A 19447-nucleotide genomic window follows, 5' to 3' on the forward strand; every position below is an offset into this window, starting at 1 on the left:
GACAGACCCTAACCTTTCCTCAACCACCGTCACATACTGTTCCCAAAGCAGCCCGGGAGCCCCCTGTGCGGGCAGCGAGGACCGTGGTGTAAAGGCTGGCCACCGCCCTGACCCGGCGCCCAGGCCAGCTCCGAGGGCAGCCCCCCCAAGCCCGCTGAACCGCTGGGGAGAGACTAAGACCCCACTCTTGGCCTTGAACTGGTCAGGCGTCTGACACATAGACCTTGTTCACATTTCCTGATTAATGTAGAAACTCCCAAACCGAAACGCGAATTGTGTTGCAATCATAATTGTATTGCAATTACTTGAAAGTATCAGAAAAGTACTCCAGCCCTTGTTTTCAAAACCACAAGCTGTTGCAATAAAACACCACATGGCTTTTGACCACGGCTTTCTCTTAACCCGCACATTGTTGACCCTCGCCACCGATCAGCAGACCAGGGTGACGGTGGTCACGGCCGTTGACTCCCTGAAAGGAAGAGGGGAGGACACACTTTGCTTCTGGAAGAGCCAGTCAAACCCTTGTGGAAGACGGCTGGCGAGGAGCGGAGAGCCCCCAGGGAAAAACGGTCTCAAACATGTTCCAACACTAACAGGGACACTCTTCCACTGGTTTCGCTTACACTTTTCCTGTCGTGCGCACACACGGGTGACAAATGCTACCATCGCGATGCTGGTCACTAAAAACACCAAGCCACCCGATGCAAGGTGCCTGCCGGTCTCGGGTCCAGCAAGTTCAAATCAGGCCAAAGCGCTTTCGCCCCCTCTGTTCTCACCAAGGGCTCCACCGAGAAGGACCCACGTGCTGGTAACACGGTCTGCCACGAGGCAGAGCAGAAACCAGCCAGTGCCAGGCGGTTTTCAGCGGCCTCCGGGAGACCCAGCAAAGCAAGTAAAAGCACCCTTCTTGGCTCCAGTGCAGAAAGGTCGGCACTGACGTGACCCTCTGGCCCCCGAAGCACCCCTGCTGGTACGGCTCCCAAACAAGTGCTCCTGCCCCCGACAGGTGCTCCGGGCTGTAAAGTGACCTCCCGCGCTGCCTCTCCACCACCCCCAGCCCGAAACTCCCCTTCCCAGCCGGTTCGTTTAGGGGCCGCACACGAAGGTGTGGAAGACACAGGAGCTGCTCCCACCGTCGGGCCGGAATTTTGGTTCAGGACTATACGTTACGATGTTAAAGCGTCTCCCAAGCTGTCACTCAGCCACAACGTTTTACCAGAATTGATTTAAAGAGGATAGCTCTAAGAATGCATTAAACACAGTCATCAATTCCTGACATTGATAGTGAGCCATGTTAAGCTCAAAACTAAGCCACGTAAGCCCCAACTGTTCTACTGCATTTATATACATTTTTTTAAGAGAGAGAGCAAGTGAGCACGTGAGCGGGGGAAGGGCAGAGAGAGAGAATCCCAAGCAGGATCCACACTCAGCACAGAGCCTGCCACGGGGCTCGATCCCACGACCCTGGCATCATGACCTGGGCCGAAATCAAGAGCCAGACACTCAACCGACTGAGCCCCCCAGGTGTCCCTATACACATCTTTTATAAACATAAGCTTCTTAGCACGAATATTCCTAAGTGCTCTCTCACATCGCAAACTGGACCTAGGTCATTCTTCAGCCACGGGGTGCTGCCCCGGATCAGCAGGGAGTGTGGACAAAGTGACCCGGAGGGAATGTCACGCCCGCCTATATATTCAAACCCACAAAGAGCTGGTCTGAATCTCATCTCAATTCCATCTTCCCTCCTACCCAAGGAAAGGAAGCTTATTGTTAAGTTCCAAAGACCCAAACATCAGAAAGACATCGCCTGTGAGCACCACACAAAAGATACCTTACATAATTTCTCGACAAATGCTAAAAATGCGATTCATGGCAATTCAGGGACACGGCCTCTGCCTACATCCCATCGTGTTCCGTCACAGGTATTTCTAAGCGACGCCGTCCAAGCGAAATGCCCGTTTTCCCTGGCAAGGAGAAGGGAGACCAACGTTCCGGAGACCACGTACCACGTGCATCAGACTCTGACATAATAAGAATCTGAACGCTATGTGCCCCTTAAGACCATTCGCCCTTTCCTACTTCATAACAGAACCCGCACTTGGTTAACTGGATCCCAGCATTCGAACGCCAGTCTCGTGCAGCTGGCTGTGGCCAGGGGGCTGCATTCTAACGTGGCAGACCCCAGGGTGGGTGTGGGGGTCCTCGGGAGACCCGCACCCTTGTAAGTAATCCGTGAGGCCAAAACTATTTTCATAGTGACAATAAAATGTAAATATTTTAAACTTAAATTTAAATTGATTTCATGGTGGCTTAAAATACCACAGATCATTTTACAGTTCTGGAGGTCACGAGTCTAAAACGGAGTCAGTCGTGTGGGGGTCAGAGTGAAGGTATGGCAGGGCTGAGCTCCTTCTGAAGCGCTAGGGGGGACAACGTGTGCCTGGCCTTTTCCGGAGGCCGCCTGCGCCCCTCCCTTCCAGCAAGGACATCATTTCCATCTCTCCTGTCATCTCGTAATTCCTTCTGTGGCTCTCACCCTCCTGTTGCCTTCTTGTAAGGACCCCTGTGATTGCACAGGGCCCACTGGATAATCCCCAAGACTCTCATCTCAAGATCCCGATCTTAACCATACCGGCAGTCTCTTTTGCCATATAGTGTGATATAGTCACGAGTTCTCGGTATTAGGATGGGGACATCTTTGGGGGCCATCTTTCTGCCAACTGTAAAATGCTAGATATAGGGGTGGCTCAGTCGGCCAGGTGTCCGACTTCGGCTCAGGTCATGATCTCGCGGTTAGTGGGTTCGAGCCCCGTGTCAGGCTCTGTGCTGACAGCTCGGAGCCTGGAGCCTGCTTTGGATTCTGTGTCTCCCTCTCTCTCTGTCCCTCCCCACTTATGCTCTGTCTCCCTGTCTCTCAAAAATAAACAAATGTAAAAAGAAAAAGATGCTAGATATAAACCCACACAAGCAGAGCTCTGTGGGGTCCTCAATAATATTTAAGATAAGAAAGGATTTCTTAAGAGCAAAACTTTTGGGAACTACTGCTCTAGCATGTGAACAGACTAATTATTAGGTGGGAAAATAAAACCCAGAAGAGCTACGTGATTAACCAGTCGTACAGACCGTGAAGAGAACTTCACCCTGAACTCAGGTTGTCTAGCTACCGATGAACCCGGTACAGTTCCCACTATGTCACACTACCAACCCCTAAACACCCTGACTGAGAAAAAGGCAAATGAAAATTATTCTGTGGGCATTTCCATAGGCATCAAACAAAGGGTCTGATAACAAGCACTCAGGTGTGAATCTGTTGAGCAGGAGAGAGCACAAGTTAGAGAAGGAGGTACTTAAAATAATCCTGCTTTTCAAAACCGTATTTAGAAACAGACAAGTTCATTACCTCATGTGGGAAAGGAGGAAAATGTTACAAATGGCCAGTGTCCTGGTGCTGAGTCAGAGAGACGAGAAGCCAGCCATTCCTGGACGAGAGAAGCTCAGTCAGGACCAAGGTCAGGAGACCCAGGGCACATGCAGCAAACCCAACGGGGCCTGCTGACCAGACTCAGACCTGCGGTCACTCGTCTTGATAATGGCTGTCAAGCCCCGTTTTTAACAGCCTAACTGTAAGGGACATGAGAAAGCCCACCTGCTTGGGCTGTCTGTCAGCATCATTTTCATAGGACCAGAATCAGGACTTTGCAGCAAGAAACTGCATTCGAGTGAACTATGTTAAACTGACGCTGACGAGCGGTGCCTGGGTGGCTCAGTCAGTTGAATGTCCCACTTTGGCTCAGATCACAACCTCGCAGTTTGCAGGTTTGAGCCCTGCGTCCGGCTCTATGCTGACAGCTCAGAGCCTGGAGCCTGCTTCGGATTCTCTGTCTTCCTCTCTCTCTGCCCCTCCCCATCTTGTGCTCGCTCTCTCTCTCTCTCTCTCTCTCTCTCTCTCTGTGTGTGTCTCTCTCAAAAATAAATAAACATGAAAACCATTTAAAAAAAAATCATGCTAATGATCCAAATCTCAGCCTGTAAAGGGACACCTATTTGCAGAAAAAGAAGAGAAGGGGGTAGCTTGAAGGGCCAGTTACTGCTTTACGAAACGACCGACCGGGCACAGGAACAACAGAGCTGGGGGACGGCTGCAGTTAGACCCCTGTCCCCACGCTCAGGCAGTGTGTGCTCCAGGACGGCAGCTCCCCGGCCTGGGAGGCTGGCCAGGGCTTCCCCGGGAAGCAAGCTTCTCCAGCTCTTCTTCACCTCCTTCCTGGCTCCCCAGAGAAGCTTCTGGAGTGCTCGGCTAACCAAACCATTTGGAAAGCGAAAGCCATCAGCAGTGCCCTAGCAGACAGCCAACCGTAACCCATGACATGAGGAGACAGAAGAAGTAACTGCTGTCCAAGGAGGAGAAGCCACAGGGTTCTCAGACGCGTCTATTTTCCAAGTGAAAGTGAAAGTGAAAGTGAAAGCCGGCAACAGGCAATCCTTCAGAGAATCTCTAGCCACAGAGCTCCGCATTTCCCGGGAAGGTCTTCTGTGCCTGCCTTTTCTATGATTACGTCAGCGCTGCAAAAGTCCTGCCGTAACCTATGAAGCATGAAGATTCTGCAGGCTAGACACGCCTCACATATCACGTTCATCACAAAGCTATCTTTGCGATGAACATCACTTACCATCTGTTTTGAAATAAAACATGTTTTCATGTGCCAAAGCCCAAGGCAACTTAACATTTCATACCTCAAAAACTTCATGCTGGGGGTGCCTGGGTTGGCTCAGTCGGTTGGGCGTCCGACTTCGGCTCAGGTCATGATGTCACGGTTTGTGGGTTCGAGCCCCACGTCAGGCTCTGTGCTGACAGCTTGGAGCCTGGAACCTGCCTCGGATTTTGTGTCTCCCTCTCTCTCTGCCCCTCCCCTGCTTGTGCTCTGTCTCTCTCTCAGAAATAAACATTTAAAAAACCAAAAAATTAAAAAAACAAAAACTTCATGCTGTTTTCTAGGCCTATTAAGGGGATGTACAACATAGGGACAGGGAGTTTGTGGACCGGATGCCTCTAACTCACAACAGTAAACACATGTGTTCTGCACGCCGCCTGAGGAAGGAAGGCATCCACAGGCAGAGATCAACAGCTAAATCTTTTATACCTAGGATTCCGGATAAACAGAAAAATAGAGCAGAATCAAGGAGTACTGAAAGTACTTACGAGTTATTCCAAAAGTAGTGATTCGACTTTCTCAGGAAGTAAATATTAGTAGATTAATTAGAATTAGTAGATTAGTAGATTAACTAAAAAAAAAAAAACAGGCAAAAGTTTAAGGACATAGTACGTAATATGAATATAGATACAGTTTAGCAAGCTTTCAAGAAGATTGCTACTGTGTTCTTTTCCCAGCTGTGGGTGAAATAAAATCATATAGCAGGTAAAATTCTAAGTGTCTAAGAAAATTGATAAAGGGCACATATAGAACATGAATTTTAAAATATCACTTGGGTCCTGCTAATTAAAAAAATTTTTTTTTCAATGTTTATTTATTTTTTTTTGGGACAGAGAGAGACAGAGCATGAACGGGGGAGGGGCAGAGAGAGAGGGAGACACAGAATCGGAAACAGGCTCCAGGCTCTGAGCCATCAGCCCAGAGCCTGACGCGGGGCTCGAACTCACGGACCGCGAGATCATGACCTGGCTGAAGTCGGACGCTTAACCGACTGCGCCACCCAGGCGCCCCGGGTCCTGCTAATTTAGAAATTATGGTGCGCTAGGTATTTGTAGGGCCCTTCTGCTATGCTATAATTAGATTCTGGATAAATTATCTTCTTAATGTCTATTTTTGAGAGAGAGAGAGAGAGAGAGAGAGGGAGAGAGAGAGAGAGACAGAGAGAGCATGCAAGCAGGGGAGGGGCAGAGAGACAGGGGAACAGAGGATCTGAAGCAGGCTCTGAGCTGACGGCAGAGAGCCTGAAGACGGGTTCAAACTCCCAAACCGTGAGATCATGACCTGAGCTGAAGTCTGACGCTTAACTGACTGAGCCACCCGGGTGCTTAGATTATTTTAAAGAATACTTTTTAAAGTTTATTTATTTACTTTCGAGGGGGGGGGGGCAGGAAAGGGCGGAGAGGGAGAGATAGAATCCCAAACCGGCTCCACTCTACCAGCACGGAGCCCGATGTGGGGCTCAAACCCACGAACCACGAGATCATGACCTGAGCCAAAACCAAGAGTCGGACACCCAGCCGACTGAGCCACCCTGGCGCCCCTAAGAATACTTTTTAATACACTGGCCAGCTCCAGGTAGAGAAACAAATACCAGGGAGATATGGCAGGGATGGTGCACAGAAATCTGAGCAAAGAAGAGAGCAGGAGCGACCCTGGAGGCCACGTGAATGCCAGTAACGGGATGGGGCATCTGGACCCTCAGCTTTCCGCAGAGTGGGACAACCCAACCTGGAACCAGGATTCCCAAAGGGAACAAAAGTGATCCTGACTCTGTAGCACCCTCCTGGTTCCTAGGACAGACAAACTCAAGTTTCAGGAAGTAAGACCTCAGGATTCTGACATATAATTGCCCAACAGGTATTAGCACACAAAACTCACCATGGACTAGACAACAAGCCACAGAGTTACATTATCAAAGATTTCAGATACTGGCATTATCAAATGCAGGATATGAAACAACTCTGCTTGGTGTTGTTTAAAGACAGGAAAAATGGAGTAATAAAAAAAATGAGCCAGCAAAAAAGAGACCATCAAAACATATTCAGGCAGATTTGAAGCAGAAATGGAGCTTTTAAAAATGAAGAAATATAATCACTGAAATTAAAAACTCAAAGGCTGGGTTAAATAAAAGATTCAACACAGTTGAAGAGAAAATTACTGTACTGGAAGCTAAATCTTAAGAAATTAACTAGCATCAAACAGAAAAGGACAAGGAAGAAAATACCAATTACAAATTAAAAGACACGAAGAATAAAAAGAGCAGCTCTAACGTCTACTTATCAAAACCAGAAGGAGCAAACAGAGAGAGCGGGGGAGAAACCCCCGTATTCAGGGCATTAATAGCTGGGAAATTTTCAGAGCCAACAAGTGGCATGAATCCACATACGGGACCCACAGCAAACACCAAGAAGATAAAAGCCGGAAAGCCGCACACAAACACACTGCAGGGAAACCACAGGGCCCAGAGACGAATAAATGATCTCGAAATAGGCCAAGTCGTCCACCAAAGAATGGCAGTTGGAAGATGAATGGCAGATCTCCTAACAGCAACGATGAAAGCCTTGGGACGACGGGCGGCAGGTTCACAAAGCTGTGAGGCCACAACCGTCAGCTGAGATGTGGGCGAGTGAAGCAAACACACTGTCTCACAGACCAAAGTCGAGAGACGCTGCCACGGAGTGATCCTAAGGGAAGACAGTGCTGAAGAAGGTGTAGCTCCCCTGAGGGAAGGAACAGGATGGAAGAAGGGAAGGGAAGCAAGACATGGGAGACAGGGAAAGTTAAATACCATCTCCAAACGGCAACCACGGTCTGATGTGTACGGTGAAATGCAGAACTCTAATATGGAAAGGAACGCATGAGAACAGAAGACACTCTTTTCTAGGTGTCCTACGAGTTTTGTGCTGTTCTGAGACGGGATGAAAACACCTTAACTGCTGATCGGCTCCAAAACTGTGATGCGTGCGCGATGTACTTCCAGGGAAATCACAGAAGAACGGAAACACGATGCGTCCCAAACCAGCAGAGAAAAAAACCATGGAACGAGAATGCAAATCAACAAAAACTTCAATCCAAAACAATAAAGATTAGCAATACAAATGAACCAAACACATACTAGACTACATTTCAAACAACAACACAACAAAACCAGAAACAGAAACAAAAGTACATTAACTATACAATAAAAGACTGAAAATTCTGTCTACATCAACATCACAAACTCTGTTCTCCAAAGGATACCAGAAAGAAAGATGCCCAACCTCACTACTGATCAGGAAAACGCAAATTAAGACCAGAATGATATACTATCTCCTACCCCCTAGAACGGCAGCAAAATACAAAACTGTGGAAGGAAATGGAGTAGCAGATAAAATGGGATGGATTCTTACAAGAAAAATTTTACTTGACCATAAAAAATAATTTACTACCATCACGTGCAGCAACAGAATCTTCACAACACAACTGAGTAAATGCAGCTTGCGGAATGCTACGTGCAACGGAGCGCTCTTATCCAGCCTTAAGATAAGCGACACTAACCAATATACTCTCTGTGGGTACACACAGACGTGGTAATTACGTCCCAGAATGGAAAACAACTACCAACACGAAGCACGTGGTTCCGTGCAGGTGACACTCACTCTTGGGAAAGACCTTCTCAACAAGAGAAATGGTGCGCGGGTCACGTTTGGAGCAGGCCCTTCGGGTCACGTCAGGCTGACGCTCCGAGTGGCACTGCCCCAGGCTGTCCAACTCCATGGGAGAGGGCACACCAGGGAAGCACAGTCTTCCAGGATAAAGAGCCTCAATCAAAACCAATTCCAGAACAAAGGAAAAGGCCTGGCCCCAAATCGCTCCCTAGGCCCTCCACGCCCCGCCCCTGGAACCTTCCCTAATAATTTCCTCTACAATTAAACTATTGGTAGTTTTAGTTAAAGGTGAAAAATGGCTTAGACTCAAGTAGAGATTTTCCTTAATCCAGACGGCCCTTCTTCCTTTTCAATGTCCTCGATCATTACACGACTTCAGGTCTCACAGCGCCCTTTTCCGTCATTTCCAGTGACTCTGGCAGACACGATCCTTGCGCCCTCTCTTTTATACATTTCCACCACCCTGGCCCGTGCTGCTTTCCTGGGCCAAGGAAGGGGCTGACCTCTCGGATCCTTTTTCCCTCCTTCCCCAAACCAGGCTGGCCTTGCCCTGGCTGATTTTGAGCTGGGGACCTCGAAGGCCCGGATGACCCCTCCAAGCATCCGAGCCACAAATACAATCTCAGGACAAAGCAGGAACAACTGTGGGGAACTTCAGATCCGTGACATGTTTGAAAGCGGACGGAAGGCTGAGTGACTTATGTGCTACCTTTCATCCACCCTCTGCTACGCTCTGGCTTCACTGATACTGAGATCCAGAAGATCCACAGCTGTCCAGTCACTGGAGCTCTGCCTGCAACAATAAGGGCAGGAAATGAGAAAGGAGGTGACCGGAAGGAACCGAAGAGTCCGCTGGGGAAAGAAACTCCCTTGTGCCATCAATCTCGACATTCAAAAGGAAAAGGGGCCACCCAAAGTAAGGAAACCCTCCACCAATCTCCAGTCTAAGCCGTTTCTCATCTTCAACCAAAACCATGAATAGTAATTGAATGTTTTTAGAACAAATATTATTTACAAACACCTTTTGCATGCATTTCCTCATCTGCGCTGTAAGATTTTGAGAATAGGCAAATATTATTCTATTTTATTTTAAGTTTGTTTATTTATTTTGAGAGAGCAAGCACAGCGTGGGGAAGGCCAGAGAGCGAGAGAGGGAGAGGGAGAGAGAGAGCATCCCAAGCAGGCTCCACACTGTCAGCGCAGAGCCTAACGTGGGCCTTGATCCCATAAACCGTGAGGTCATGACCTGAGCTGAAACCAAGCGTCAGACGCTTGACCGACTGGGCCACCCAGGCGCCCCGACAAGTATTATTTTAAATGCAGCAACTGATGCTCCCGTGACCGTTCCTGAACCACCTCTATGACTCCTCATTCCAACCCTCTTCTGCGACACCAGATAATAGGATGGGGAGGGGCAGAGTCTGCAGGGGGGCGGGGGGGGCGGGGACATAGTGTTCTTTCTCCTTGAGCTACATAGGCTGTCTCACCCAACAGACACAGAAATGGCTTTGCCTGTTGGGTGACAGAGTGACTGCCATAGGATTCACTACTTATTTAATAGCTGGGAAACTATTTAATAGCTGGACAACTCAAAAGGTAGAAAATCCACACCAACATAGTTAAGAGATGCATGCATCTTGTTCCCGTGTTTTCTTTCAAGTCATGGATGGCTAGACCTGCTGGGCTTCTTTCCACTTTTTAACTTTTTATTTGGAAATAACTTCAAGCTCACAGAAAAATTCTGGAATAGGTAACAGCACAAAGAACGCCACGTATGCTTTACGTCAGATTCACCTACCGCTAACGTTTCTCCCGTGTCCCTCGTCACTCGCCCTCCACAGGCTCACGTGCTCACTCAACGCTGTTTCCTCTGAGCCACCTGGAGAGAGGTGCCATGCATCTTGACGCTTTACCTCTAAACGCTTCAGAATCTCCTTAAGAACGGGGATGGTCCGATAAAACCATAATGTTATCGCTCTCAGCAAATTTAAATATGGACACGCTACCTTAACCTACCGCCATATTCCATTAACCTCATAATGGTGCTTTATGGCGTTTCTCTTCCTTCCAGTTCAGGATCCAGCCCAGGGTCAAGTACAGCATTTAGCTGCCATTACTCTGAAACACACGGCTTGCTTTTGTCTTTTATGGCATTCACAGTTTGGGAGAATAGAGGCCTCCACACCTTTCATATTAACAAAGCGCTTCCACACGGACTTGTCTGCCACGTCCCCGTGATTCAATCCCGGTCATGCACGATCAGCCAGGAACCACAGAGGTGATGTCTTCTCCTCCAGGTGGCGCACCTGATGGCACACGAGGCCCACCCGCCCCTCCTTGGCATCATTCATTCTGGTCACCCAGGCAGAGTGTGGCCCAATTTCTCCAGTAAAAAATTATTTTTTCTCTTGAAACTAGTAAGTGAGGAGATCCTCGAAGACCATGGAAATACCTTGTCCCTCATCAAAACCTCCCCCTGGGTTTCCATCCGCGGCTGACCCGGGCCTGGTGTGAACTTCACTAAAATGGCGGCAACACGCTGCATCTTCCAACCCCAGCGCCCTGCACATTACCCTCCGTTACTCAGCAGTCCGCGCTGCTTGCCCGTCTGCTTGTCCACGTGTGGTCGGTGCGCACACACGAAGTTCTACATTTTCGATACTAATCCACCCTTTTTATCGCGCAGGTTGTAACCTGCCACCGTACGCGACTGTCCTGGCGCTCAGCCACCGGGCACCCCTCTATCTCAGCTCCTTCCTCTTCGCAGTGCGGCCCTCCCCGTTTTTTCTTACACTCTTCACTTTCGTTCCCTTACTTTATGACACTAAAGGAGCGGGTCCTGGGCTCATCTTGTGCCTGCCCTGTCTCCGCTCTGCCTGCAGCCGCTGCCCAGGGTCCCGGCCCGTCGGGCGAGGCGGGCGCTGGCACCATTCGCACTGACCGTTCCCCGCGTCCACACGAGCCACGCGTCCGCCTCTCTGCGGGCTTCCAAGGCATCCGCGTTGGCCCAGAGGGCAGCCGACTTACCGGCAGACCCTCCGGCTCCCGGGGGGCCGGGCCGAGACGGGTCCGTCGGAGCCACGTCCTTAGTCCTTGCGTGTGGCTCCTCGTCTGGATCTGTGTCTTCCTGATGTGTCACCAGAGTCGCTGAGGCACCCGGCGAGGCTCTCCACCCCGGCCGGGCCAGAACCCTCCACTTCCCTCAGTACTGCAGAAGTCCGCGGGGACTCAGTGCTAAGTACTTCGTATGGCCACCTGCTCCCCGCCTGGCGGCGCCTGCTCTCTGCGGGGTCTCACCCTGCCCGAAGGTACACCCCAGCCTCTGGGCGTCTCCACGGCGCCCCCTCCGGTGCCAGGCCGTGTACATTCCCGCTTCAGCAGCAGCCCCGACGGCGCAAGCCCCCCCCCCCCCACCGTGCCAGGGCCGCACCACCATCGGGGGCGCTCAGGCAGACACCAGGGGAAACGGGGGTCCTCGCTCCTCTCAGGGACCACAGGGCTGGCTGCCACTGTCCAGTGGTGGGTCACAACTGCCTTGTGCGGTCCGCTTTTCCAGGCTCCAGGACCCAGCACTCCTTTCCCTCTTTACGGCCTCAACGTTCAGCGATGCTTCAGGAGCGCGGGCTGCTCTACGGAAGGGTGAAGGATCAAGGCACTTTGAGCATACAGTAAACGCTCTTGATTTAAACATTTCGAAGAAACTCTAATCCTTCTCACAATCCGTTTCTTAGAAGCGCACGTGTTTACTTTCCCCGCAAGGCCGAGGCGACCGAGAGGCTGACAGTCGGGCATCTTGTCAGCAAGATGATGGAGAAGTGTCTCTATCCCATCCGGGAGGTGACCATCTCTTCAGATGGCCGGCTGCCCTTCACTCGGACAGGCACGTGCGCTGGTCTGCACGACCCCTGTTCCGGTGGCCTAACGAAACCATCCAGACCGCCAGACTGCCCTTCATCTTCCTCGTTTACATGCGAGTGCCCAGGGGTGGGGAGGAGACTCCTCTCGGCAGAAATCACGTTCTGACACACTTACGTTCCCCCTTGTAACCACGGGTGAACAGATCATGAGAAAAACCTAGCTGGAGAGACAAAATAAAAGAGAACTCTGCGACCCCACATGCAAAGTTCATCAAAAGGAAATCAGCGAGGAAGAGTAGCATCTTCAGCACCAACCGGAGAAAAGAGGACTTGCCGTCACGGGAAAACGGAGACGGGCCCTTCCCCGCACGAGCCAGGAGTTCGGTGCCCAGGGCACGCAGGTGCACACACAGCGCTCCAAAGCGTGCCAGGCGGGAAAGCGGGACGCCCTCTACTTCTCGAGCAGACGTTCTCCTTACTAGAAATCCACACCGCAGCCCGCCCAACTCATTTTCCCAAAACGAATATGCACACCAAAGCCTGGAGAGCCCCTCTCCTTTCCCTGGCTCCACGCCGCCCCCCCCCCCCCCCCCCCCCGCTGCGCCGTCCCTTGTCCTTGCACCATCCAGGCAGCCCCATCCCGCCACGACTCTCAGATCTGCATTCTGTCTCCTCTGGTCAGGAGATGCCCAGCACCCCCATCAATTCTTCTGTGACCCCCCAGTCCCCAGGAGCGGGATCAGAGCCCCCGGGGTCTCCACCGTCTGTGCCCCGCCTGGCTTTCCACTGCATGTCCCAACGCCCTACACCCATCACAGACACCCCACAGACATCCCCCTTCGGAGACACCCTTCCCTCCCCCTCTTCCCCTGACTCAGGAGGCCTGACAACCTTGGGGAATTTTTCAAGATCCCCACTCGAAGCCGGGTTAGTGCCCTGAACTCACTATTCTCACGGCGTCTGCGCCCACTCGTACTGAGCGGTTACTACGTGCTAAGCTTTGGGCACCTAGCATGCGTCATGTCCCTGGGTGCCCACACTAGGTCCGCAATGCGGACACTGCGAGCGGTCCCTCCTCAGATGAACCTATATGCATGGTGGCCCAGCAGTGGTCCGAATGCCACACTGCTGGCAAGTGGGAGACCCGAAGAGCTCAGAGGCTCACCATCACCAGCAGCGCATAACGTACGTAATGGAGAAACGAACAGCGCGACTGCTGTTTCTGGGGAAAGGCCCAGAATGACAAGAGAGGGTGACACCATGACACTAGATGGGAGAATGTCCCCAGAACTCCTCAGAGGACAGTTCACCATGAGGGTGCTCACAGACTAACGTCCTAACAAATACCAAAGTATTTCCTCAAGACGGGGTCACAAGCAATTTCTATGAACCAAGAATAGACACATGGCTCAGCAAGAAAGGTTTAAAAGCAGGGGGGGAAGTAGGGAAGGTTGTCTCGCTAGGGACAAAAAAAAATGGCGTGTTGGCTCAAAGACGAACAGGACCTCTCAGGGAAGAATCGGGAATTCTGTATAATTAAATCAACCCCCTTCTCAGGAACTTCTCACGCTGTAGAACCAACAGGCTCTTCTCCACAAACGGCCCCCAAGCGAGGATTAGAGAGGAGGCAAAAGTCCTGTCGTGCGCCATCGGGTCCCCACGTCACTGACCCCGTGTCCACTTCTGGCCTCAGACATGGACCTGCACTAAGGGAGGAGGCGTGAACAGGAACGCCGAGGACAGTGCCACGAAGAGTAAGTCAGGAAGGATGACCATTTCGGGACAGCCCGTCGCCTCACCAAGCTCCCCTTCCTGGTGCTGCAGAACTTGACTTTGCCATCATAAATATCGGCCAGGGTCAAAGACATCTAAGGGCTTACACGTCTGGGGGAAAAAATTTTCTTTTATGGAGAAGGATCAAAAGGAGAAGTGTAAAGCTCCCTGACACCTAACCCAAGTGCAAAACCCACAGGGAAAGTTTAACCTAGGGACGAGGAAGTGGGGAAGATGCCACCATTTGACATCATTTTAAGCGTTAGCCCGCTAAGAGCGATGGACGGCCATTCTTCCATTCCCACCAGACAGAAAAAACAGTCTTAACCTGAAGGATGAGAATTTGGGCTCCAGGGGTTTACATTAAAATGCATGAACTACAGGGATTCATTAAAATGCATGAACACTCGGTATCCATAAAATGGGGCAGCACCTGCCTCGTTGAGTCTCCTGGAAGGATTCGAGAAGCTACTCGCACGATATTTAGCCTGCGCTGAATTGAAGCAAGCACTTGATTCTACGAGAGCTAACACGGTTTATGTCAACAAAAGAAAACCGGCCGTGCGTCCAGCCGTTCAGCCCACCCATACCAGCCACTCCCTCCACAGACCTTCCCAGAGTATCTGTCACGTGTGGAACACTGGGGCGGGCCCACAGCTATGCTCCACATCTCATCACTGGCCACGCACACTTGCAGAGTACTCAAGACGGTCCAGTCACCATCCTAAGCACCAAGTACACACATGCATGCGTGTGTGTGTGTGTGTGTGTGTGTGTGTACTCTTTCCTTAAAATTTTTATTTAATGTTTATTTATTATTGAGAGAGAGAGAGAGAGAGAGAGAGAGAGAGAGAGAGAGAGAGACAGTGAATGGGGGAAGGGCAGAGAGAGAGGGAGACACAGAATCCAAAGCAGGCTCCAGGCTCCGAGCTGTCAGCACAGAGCCCGACGTGGGGCTTGAACTCAAGGACCTCGAGATCATGACCTAAGCCGAAGTCGGATGCCCAACAGACTGAGCCACCCAGGCGCCCCGTGTGTACTCTTTCAATCCCCACAGTGACCCTTTAGCGTAAGTAGTATTTATTATCCCCTTTAGCTACACAACGCTGCATCTAAGTACAGGGGGCCGGACTGGGGGCCGCCCACAAGGCCCTCGTGCACACGCCGGAGGGAAAGAGGCAGGCTGAGCCCCTGGGCCCCAATCACACAGACCTCCAGTGTGGCCGTCGACAAGTGACCTGACCAGCATTGTCCTTGTCAGGATTAAATGAGGTGACTTATGGACAGACCTTCGTCCCAGTGCCCGCCACCCAAGACTATACCCGTAAAACAATAATAAAAATAACAGGTAAACAGACAGGGGCACCTGGCCGGCTCAGTCAGGAGAGCACACGAGTCCTGACCTCAGGGTTGTGAGTTCGAGCCCCACACCGGGTATCGAGATGACATAGTTAAAAACTTAAAAAATATGCAAGTAAAGAAATAAATAAAAACAACTACAGCTGCCATGAGAGTTTTCCATCAAGACTCATCAGTCCTCAGGCAGATGAGCAAACACCAACAAGCAGACGGCATCAGTCTAGAGACCAAGAAGAATGCGATCGGAGGGATTTAAACCACATTTAGGATTCATTAAAATATCAGTAAGCACAGCCCGCGATTAAGAATTACAAATGTGTGTTTCCAAACGCTGAGGAACGGTTAAGAGTGAGAGTAGCTGTCGTGCGCGGGGGGCCTGCTCTGCTCTTGGTCCTGTGACAGGCCCTTTACGGAGGCTCCTCAATCTTCAAAACCACTCGGAGGCTCCTCGAGTGACCCCGACTCCGCGGGTGAGGATTCTGAGCCGCTAAGGGGTACAGAGAGGGGCGCACGTCACCCGACCAATAAAAAGCACAGACTGTTGCTTCAAAGTGAGTCCCCAGTGAGTCGAGCAGGGACATAACCTCAGGGTCAGACACGGCTGTGCCGCAAAGCACCACCCTGACGCCAACCGGGACTTCACATGGCGACACGTGGCTCAACCTAGGTCTCACGCCAACGGCCCACTCTGGGCTCTGGAGACGCCCGGACCGCCAGAAGGGCATGACACGTCCCCATCAAAGTGATGTGCTCCATACACACGTCATCCGACTGTCTAGTTTAGTCCAAATGTCTCTTGGAACACGGTCGGAGGGGGATCGTTTGCAACTAGTGCGGTTATCCCAAAGCGACTGGACGTCCACACCACGGGCTCCAGAGCTGGGACGCTGGTGACGTCAAGGGCACACCACAAAGCACGTGTGTGGGGTGACAGTGGGTGCGGAAGGAGAAGGGAACCCAGAGCAACTCTCCTAGTTTACTTACAGCGGAGCACCGTTGTGACAAACAGCCCAGTCTATGACTGTCCCGCTTTCTTACTGATGGTTTCCATGTGTCACCTGAGGTCACGGAAAACAAAGGACAGCAAGAGAGTTCACCGTGTAAATTCTAGGACCCGAGTCTGCTTCCGATATTGCCCAACATGGACCCCACCCCTGAGACGAGAGACCACGCTTCGGCCACCACCGAGTCCGCGGTACCACACGCGGGTGCCACAGGCCTCCAGAAGGTGTGGCCGCCTGTCCCCGCCCGGCACCGCGCAGACCTGCAGAGGAGGGGCGGGCAGGGCTGCCCCAGGGAGCGTGGCTGCATTCCGGAGCCACAAGGCTCTCAGAAACGTGACAGGGAAACGTGTGACTCTCCATCGCTTTTCAGAGTTCACGGGAAACAAACACATATCTCACTTTGGGGGCAAAAAACCGCCTCCCGTCCTTTTTGACCATCCAAGCTATCGGCCCATATCCTGAAATCCTTCCTGGCCTGCAACACGCCTTCTAATCTGCCCTTTCGGACACACGGATCACATGCGAGGTGCACTGGCAGACTTGTGGGGATGCAGCTGACGAGGGGGGCCAGGCGGGGCCGCCCACGGCCTCACTGGACACGCGGCCGCACAGCACACGGCCTGCTTTTGGCCGAGCAGAAGCAGGGGCAGCCGGGCACCAGGGCGGGGGGGCCCTGACGCAGCCCCTCTCTTGCCCGGGCCCCGGGTCATTTGCTCACCCAGGCCCAGGCTCATTCCTTTCTCGCAAGTGAACAGCGGCCCAGGCCATCCACACGCTCCGTGCCTCAGACAGCCAGCAAGCTCCTCGGTCACCACCCTGCCCTGCGGAACACCGCACGGCGTCTGTGCCGCGGCACAATTCTCCCGGCCTGGTGTTCGCTTTGAGATCCCCGGGCTCCTTCCGGCCGATTGAAACTGCATGTAATTCTCCGCCCAGAAGTCTTCAAGAGACAAGGCAAAGGAATGAATGATGCTCTCATTAGATGTTCATTTATTAAGGCATTCCAGTGCTCTCCGTTATCCAAGCAGGACGCAGGTGCACTTGGAAGGAACAGGCACAGATGTAAAGTCACAACATTTAAAAAAAAGAAGTTGAGGGGAGCCTGGGTGGCTCAGTCGGTTAAGCTCCCGACTCAGGTCACAATCTCGCGGTTTGTGAGTTGGTGCCCCGTCCCGCTTCGGCTCGGGTCATGACCTCACAGCTCGTGAGTTCGAGCCCCACGTCGGGCTCTGTGCTGACAGCTCAGAGCCCGGAGCCTGCTTCGGAGTCTGTGTCTCCCTCTCTCTCCGCCCCTCCCCACTCATGCTCTGTCTCTCTGTCTTAAAAAATTTTTTGAAATAAAAACATTAAAAAAATTTTTTAAAAAGAAGTTGATTTTCCAACCACAAGATAATGCTGTTGTTGTGCCTGAATATTACAAGTTTGAAATCTCTGATGGCCAAGAGCTAAACAGAAAATGGGGCAGGCCACATAACTCTGATCAAAGGAGAACAGAAGAGGGCTTTTCCCCCTAAGAACTGAGAAACAGAATCCTCTGTTTTGTTTTTTAAACAACGGCTTGTACAATACACATAGAAACACTGTCATGGGGTTTCTTACATCTTTGCTAAATAAAAGCTGCACACATAACATTAAAGTGCGCCTCCGAGATGGCGCTCACGGAGGCAATGGTAATACGGGGAAAATGCCTTTTCCTTCCATCAAGTTTAAAAAGCATTAAAGAGGATGAGAACACACTGCTTGTGCTGTAGGGCTTGGTCCCCAAAACAAGACCTTCCAGGAAAAACCATCTGAATGTGCTCTTTGACACAAAATCCCAGAAGTAACTGAAATGACAGGTGTTCCAAAATCTCCACAAAGATTCCACTGCTCTGAAAGCCCCGACCCCACTTGGCTGCAGCAGGCACTGGTTGAACGTCAGCCCTGCCACCCATGGACCCATCGGTCACTCATCAACGAACATCCCTGGTCTCCCACCTACCCGGAAGGGGAACAGCCGCCCCTGAAGTGTGCGCATGACGTTATTTCGTATTTTAAAAGGCATATGCACGGGCTACCGGTTTATACCTTCAGCTCTTTTCTCGGTTTTTGTTCCCTTAATAGTAACAAGGTATTCTGTTTGTTTGGGGAAAGTGCCACGCTTTGTGTATCTGCTTATCATTATAAACTCCCTTATCCTCGTATCCCTAGCCAATCCCGGTCGTCACAGAGAAACTTAGAAGCCTACGGCACGAAATGCCATTGTGGTCGTCCGGAGGCACTCAGTGCGGGATGCTCAATAAAAATGGGACAAGAGTCTGGTGGACCAGCATCCCCAAGATGCCACTTCCACGGGGCTATCAGCCAGACGGCTACTGAGGCAGGGGTAAGGGTCAGCCACCACGCCGTGCACGGGGCAGGCCTTCCCAAATCCCTGCAACGGCGTTCAAACTAGGTCTGCGAGCTGCAAAGCTCCCGATGTGCTTATCCCACCAGCTGCCCCACAAGGGAGCTGCTGGGATCCACTCGTCCCTGCCCAAGGATCTGACTTCTTTCTCTTGTGTGCTGCTGCTGGACTGTGGGAGACCAGAAAGGGTCACCCCACTTCTGCCTCTTCGGCATAGGGGCCATGGTGAGCCAATTATTCTGAGACCCAGTAGACACGGAAGCGGCTCAGACAACAGGGGAGAAGCTACCGCTTTGCGAGGGAAGTTTACAGTCACAAGAGAAACCTCCACTCACGAGGGCGTTCCTCTCGGTACCAGGAAGAGAAGGCTGAAGAGAGGAAAAGAGGAGTCGAGAAAGCCTCTTCCTGACCGAGAAGCAACCTTCCCCCTAGTTTGCTGTACTTTTCCTGATCCCGTCCCCACCACCCTGCCTCCACAGTTTGCTTTGAGCCGAAGATGGTACGTAAGCCCGAATTCTAGCCACCTGTTTGAGTTACCGTTGCCTGGGTTTCTCCCATGTATACGTGAGGTGCACATGTTAAAACACTGTTTTTCTCCTGTTAATCTGTCTTTTGGTACAGGAGCCCCGGCTGAGAACCTGGAATGGGAACCAGTGTAGAAGGAAAAGACGCTTTGCTCCCTTACACTGCCAGCTACAGCTTGAGT

General features: G+C 51.5%; 1 protein-coding gene across 5 annotated transcripts in view; it reads right to left on the minus strand.

Moving 5' to 3' along the window:
- Positions 1-19447, minus strand: part of SGMS1 (sphingomyelin synthase 1) — a 287713-nt gene that overhangs the window by 186286 nt on the left and 81980 nt on the right. Inside the window, exon 1 of one of the 5 annotated variants that reach the window (XM_047088741.1) lies at positions 9072-9109. The exons of the other annotated variants lie outside the window; for them this stretch is intronic. The gene's annotated coding sequence lies outside the window, so the exon portion shown is untranslated. Of the gene's footprint in view, positions 1-9071; positions 9110-19447 lie in introns of those variants that run through there. 5 annotated transcript variants of the gene reach the window in all.

Source organism: Lynx rufus, unplaced genomic scaffold (genome assembly GCF_022079265.1).
Source record: "Lynx rufus isolate CCGP_SWC_20201006 ecotype Redwood Valley unplaced genomic scaffold, mLynRuf1.p SCAF_25, whole genome shotgun sequence".
NCBI lineage: Eukaryota > Metazoa > Chordata > Mammalia > Carnivora > Felidae > Lynx > Lynx rufus.